Genomic DNA, 5,920 nt, shown 5'->3' on the forward strand with positions numbered 1-5,920 from the left:
CCAAATCAATTGATTCATTCGTTCATTCAATCGTATTTATTGGGCGCTTACTGTGTGCAGAGCACTGTACCAAGCACTTGAGAAGTACAAGTCAGCAACATATGGAGACCGGTCCCTACCCAACAATGGGCTCACAGTCTAGAAGGGGGAGACAGACAACAAAACAAAACATGTAGACCGGTGATGGTATTTATTGAGCACTTGCTGTATGCAGAGCACTGTGCTGTGTCATATTGTGAACTCCTGAACAGCAGTGATAGTGTCTTGTCTGCTGAATCCTCCTCCCAAATGTTTAGCAGGCACAGCATGAGTCCCTCCGAGGGCAGGGGCACTCTGGGCCTGTGGGCCATTTTGAGCCCCTCAAGGGCAGGGGCACCGTGACCATGGGCCTGCCTAAAATTATGAGCTCCTGGAGGGCGCATAATTGTGCCCATATGAAACTGTGAGACCCCTGAGGACAGGGCCACCACATGAGATGAAAACATCCTCCCCATCCCCCCCACCCTACCTCCTTCCCCTCCCCACAGCACCTGTATATTTGTTTGTACAGATTTATTACTCTATTTATTTTACTTGTACATATTTACTATTCTATTTATTTTGTTAATGATGTGCATCTAGCTTTACTTCTATTTATTCTGATGACTTGACACCTGTCCACATGTTTTGTTTTGTTGTCTGTCTCCCCCTTCTAGACTATGAGCCCATTGTTAGGTAGGGACCGTCTCTATATGTTGCCAACTTGTACTTCCCAAGTGCTTAATACAGTGCTCTGCACACAGTAAGTGCTCAATAAATACGATTGAATGAATGAATAAATGAGACTCGGCCTAGAAGAGGTGCCACACCAATGGAAGAGTGGGATGATATGTTAGGCATCAGAGTCCACCCTCCAGGAACTGTTAGACAGGAAACCTCTTGAGGGCAGGGATTATATCTCCTAATGTCTGCCCCGAATCCCTTGGTGCCACGAACATTCAGTGCCATATAGCCACTCCTTGGCCTTCCTGTTTGGTCGGTGTCAATAATAATAATAATTATGATATTTGTTAAGTGCTTACTCTGTGCCAAGCACTGTTCTAAGTACTGTGGTAGATACAAGATTGGACTCAGCCCCTGTTCTACATGGGGCTCACATTCATTCACTCATTCAATTGTATTTATTGAGTGCTTACTCTGTGCAGAGCACTGGACTACGCACTTGGGAAGTACAAGTCGGCAACATACAGTCTCAGTCTTAATCCCCATTTTGCAGGTGAGGTAACTGAAGCACAGAGAAGTTAAGTAATTTGCCCAGCAGATAAGTGGTGGAGCCAGGATTAGAACCCATGACCTCTGACTCCCAAGCCCGTACTCTTGCCACGAGGCCATGCTAATTGCTCACGGTGACTGACTGTATCTTTATGGACAGTTCACTTATTTTAATATCTGTTTCCCCCTCTAGACTGTAAGCTCATTGTAGGCAGGAAATGTGTCTGTTATATTCTCCCAAGTGCATAGTCCAGTGTTCGGCACACAGTAAGTGCTCAATACTGACTGTCTCCTAACTAGGAATGGCTGGCTCCATTTCCCCATCCCATTTGAAGCTGAGAAAATATAATCATTTTAGACTACAACTTCTTTGGTTTCAGGATCATCATCCTCACGCCTCTACTTTTCATACCTTCAACTCATAAGAACCCTTCTGTTGATTGTATCAGCACTGCATTGTCTGTCATTTCGGGTATGTATCTATCTCTTTGCTTTGCCCAACTGGATTTCTTTTTTTTAAGGGTTAAATGCTTACTATGTACCAAGCACTATACTGAGAGCTGGGGTAGATATAAGATAATCAGTTTGGATATAGTCCCTGTCCCACATAGAACTCACACTGTAAGTAGGAGGGAGTAGGATCTAATCCCCATTTTATAGATGAGGGAACTGAGGCACAAAAGCTTAAGTGACTTTCCCAAGGTCACGCAACAGGTAAGTGGCAGAACTGGGATTAGAACCCAGGTCCGCTCTGACTTCTAGGCTCATGCTTTTGGTTTCAGTGAGCACTCTCTTTAACTTCACTTTCCTCTAGTTTCTGCTGTCCACTACCCCGCTAGTTTAATGTCCAGTTCCTACACTGTGCCCAGTTAAAAGCCAGTAGATAAATATTTTGATTTTAGGATAATTGCTCCGACTTCAAGGAATTCTTGCATGCTGACACACAAAGTCACTCAGCCCCCAGGCACTGATATATTGGAGGATAACAGTACCACATATGTTGAAAACCACATTTAGAAAATTCCAATCAGGTTCGTCTTTGTTGACATTTACAGTTAAGTAAAAAACACTATCAAAACACAATGTTCCCCAGAAACCGCCTTTTGACTCATTGTTTACTTTGTAAAATAATTAACTATTTAGTATTCTAAGCCTGTGGAAGTCAAATGAGCAGCCAACCATCTTCTGTGCCAACATTCAAACAGAAACTTGATTCTTACAAAAGGATCAGCCTTACTTTCCTTAGAACTAGGGAAAACACCAGAGAGTGTCACAACACACTCCACCAGCCAAGAGACTGGCTTGGTTCAAAGGATTCCAAATGTCCTGTTGGCTAAAATGAGATGGGGCTATTATGGATTTTAGCAGCTAGGCCTTTCAGAGTCCCCAAACTGGTTTAAAACTCCACTGAGTCTACATCCTCATAAGCCCTAGCATTTGGTTAGATGGGACAAGATGAAGTCTTGTCTTATGCTGTCGAGTCGTCTTCGACTCATAGCGACGCCATGGACACATCTCTCCCGGAGTGCCCCACTTACATCTGCAATCGCTCTGGTAGGATTTCCTGAGAGTTTTCTTGGTAAAAATTGGGAAGTGGTTTACCATTGCCTCCTTCCGTGCAGTAATCTTGAATCCTCACCCTTGATTCTCTCCCATGCCACTGCTGCCCTGCACAGGTGAATTTTGACTTGTAGCAGATTGCCTTCCACTCGCGAGCCACTGGCCAAGCTAGGAATGAAATCAATATGCCTCTGCTTGACTCTCCCTCCTGTAGTTGAGACTGGTAGAGTATTGGGAACTCTCCAGGTTTGACCCTGAGAGGGGAAGATGAAGTCTACTTACTCAATTTTGGAAAACGATGCTATAATAATAACTGTGGTATTTAAGTGCTTACTATGTGTCAAGCACTGCAGTAGGCGCTGAGGTAGTTGCATGATAATCAGATCAGACAGTCTCTATCCCACATGGGGTTCACAGTCCAAATAGGAGGGAGAACATGTTGTACTGTACTGTATTGCTGTAGTGTACTTTCCAAGTGTTTAGTACAGTGCTCTGCACAAAGTAAGTGCTCAATAAATATGAACGAATGAATGAACAGGTATTGAACCCCATTTCACAGATGAAGAAACTGAGACGCAGAGAAGTTAAGTGTCTTGTCCAAGATCATTCAGCAGGCACGTGGTAGATACAGGATTAGAACCCAGATCCCTGTGCTGCTATAATTGACAATATAAGATCTGGGCACAGCATTTTTGGCTTCAGACTTTCTAGCTAGGAATGCAATTTTTTTACAATGGCATTTATTAAGCAAAGCACTGTTCTCACTCTGCGTGGAAGTGGTTTAAGTTTATTCAACCAGCGATTTATCGGGACACATATGCATAGTCAATGGGCTTTTTTTCAATCAATACAATTTATTGAGTGCCTACTGTATGCAGAGCACTGTGCTAAGTGCATTAAAGAGTACAACTGAGGGGAAAGCACGATCCCTGTCCATGAAGACCCTACAATTGGATAGGGGCCACACACATTAAATAATTTCTAAATAAGAGGAAAAATGGCTCAAATAGTATGCTCATGATGGTGGAGTGGCCCATCGGGAATGACAGATGAGCTTTAGATCTGAGACCTCAGGACCAGGAACTGGCATAGAGGAGTCGATTCTATCAATCAATCAATCGATCAATCAATGGTATTTATTGAGCACTTACTATTTGCAGAGCACTGTACTAAGCACTTGGGAGAGTACAATACAGCAGAATTAGTGATCATGTTTCCTGCCTATAAGGAGCTTACAGTCAGGAGGGGGAGACAGACATTGATAATAATAATAATAATAATGATGGCATTTGTTAAATGCTTACTATGTGCAAAGCACTGTTCTAAGGATACAAAGTGATCAGTTGTCCCACGTGGGGCTCACAGTCTTAATCTCCATTTTACAGATGAGGTAACTGAAGCCCAGAGAAGTAAAGTGACTTGCCACACAGCTGACAATTGGTGGAGCCAGGATTTGAACCCATGACCTCTGACTCCGAAGCCCATGCTCTTTCCACTGAGCCACACTGTTGATATAAACAAATAATCTATAATATATAATTATAGATACATGTGTAAGTGTTCCTGGGTTGGGCAAATACCAGATTAGAACCCCCGTCCTCTGACTCCTAAACCCACGCTCTTGCCACTAAGCCATGCTGATCACCCCACACACTCTGTTCTCATCCCTGCCAATCATGTTCCTGCTGGAATACAATGGGCCAACAAGACAAAGTGAATGTGCAGTAGCCACCCATGTGATCCAGTTACTGGCTAGCAGTAATAATAATAATAATAATGACTATGTGCAAAGCACTGTTCTAAGTGCTGGGGGATGCAAGGTTATGAGATTGTCCCACGTGGGGCTCACAGTTTTAATCCCCATTTTACAGATGAGGTAACTCAGGCCCAGAGAAGTAAAGCGGCTTGCCCAACGTCACACAGCTGACAAGTGGTGGAGCCGGGATTTGAACTCACGACCTCTGACTCCCAAGCCCGGGCTCTTTCCACTAAGCCGCGCGTCAAGAGGTTGTAGATGCAAAAGTGCTGAGAAGAGAGACTGGGGAGGCCATGACCTGGAGGAAGAAAAAAAAAAACTAACTAGGGAAAGCCTCCTGGGAGAGGTAGGATTTGAAGAAGGGGAAAGCTGTGATTTAGCATTATTCCCGAGGGAGTTGGTTCCAGACTGGAGGAAGGATAGATGTGAGCCAGAGGTCGAAGAGGGGCGGGTGGAGAATAATAATGATAATAATGATGGTATTTATTAAGCGCTTACTATGTGCCAAGCACTGTTCTAAACACTGGGATAAATACAAGGTAAGCAGGTTGTCCCACGTGGTGCTCCCACTCTTAATCCCCATTCTACAGATGATGTAAATGAGGCGCAGAGAGGTTAAGCGGCTTGCCCAAGGTCACACAGCAGACAAGTGGCGGAGCGGGGATTAGAACCCACGTCCTCTGACTCCCATGCTCTTTGCAATAAGCCAAGCTGCTTCTCCAGAATGAGGCACAGGGAGAAGGTGAGCTTGGGAGAAACGGAGAGGGCCACCTGGAGTGTAGTAAGTAAGAGAGAGTGGACAGGTAAGAGCAAGGGAGCTGATGGAGTGCGTTAAAGCCAGTGGTTTGGATTTTCTGGTAGATGAAAAGATCCTTGAATGGTAACAACCTGCAGATCCACCCACGGAGGACAGATCAGAGAAGGGGGGTTGGGATAAGACTCCACAGCTCGGCGCCGTGAATAACCGTTTGTTAATGACTGGACAGTTCTTTCAGAAACCCTCCTCCTACCACTTATCAACCGCACTAGGGGTTTGATCTCTTGCTATGACTTTTGATATTCATTGAGCACCTACTGTGTGCTTTGTGACCCCTCTGACCTCTAAGCTTCCTTAACGAAGATACTAGCATCATTCATCTACAAAGCTTCATGGCAAAAGCTATTATGATATTGAACTGTTGGGATATAGAAATATTTTGACATCATTCAAAAGTCTGTTCTTTTGTAAGAGATTTGCACGGGGCTTAATTGTCACTTTGCCTGAGACAAACTGGCCTGTGCAGTTCCAGACAAAGGAATGGGAATAGTGGACTACAAGGCTTTCTCTCTTTCTCTTCCTACATTTGTATTTTT

At 44.2% G+C, this 5,920-nt stretch overlaps 1 non-coding gene across 1 annotated transcript; it reads right to left on the reverse strand.

Annotated features, from left to right (window-relative positions):
* Positions 1 to 2,937: 2,937 nt before the first annotated feature.
* On the reverse strand, positions 2,938 to 3,075 carry LOC119920053. The gene has a single exon (XR_005447822.1). It is a non-coding gene; the product is annotated as a small nucleolar RNA SNORA7 (small nucleolar RNA).
* Between the last annotated feature and the right edge of the window lie 2,845 nt (positions 3,076 to 5,920).

Source organism: Tachyglossus aculeatus, chromosome X1 (assembly GCF_015852505.1).
Source record: "Tachyglossus aculeatus isolate mTacAcu1 chromosome X1, mTacAcu1.pri, whole genome shotgun sequence".
NCBI lineage: Eukaryota > Metazoa > Chordata > Mammalia > Monotremata > Tachyglossidae > Tachyglossus > Tachyglossus aculeatus.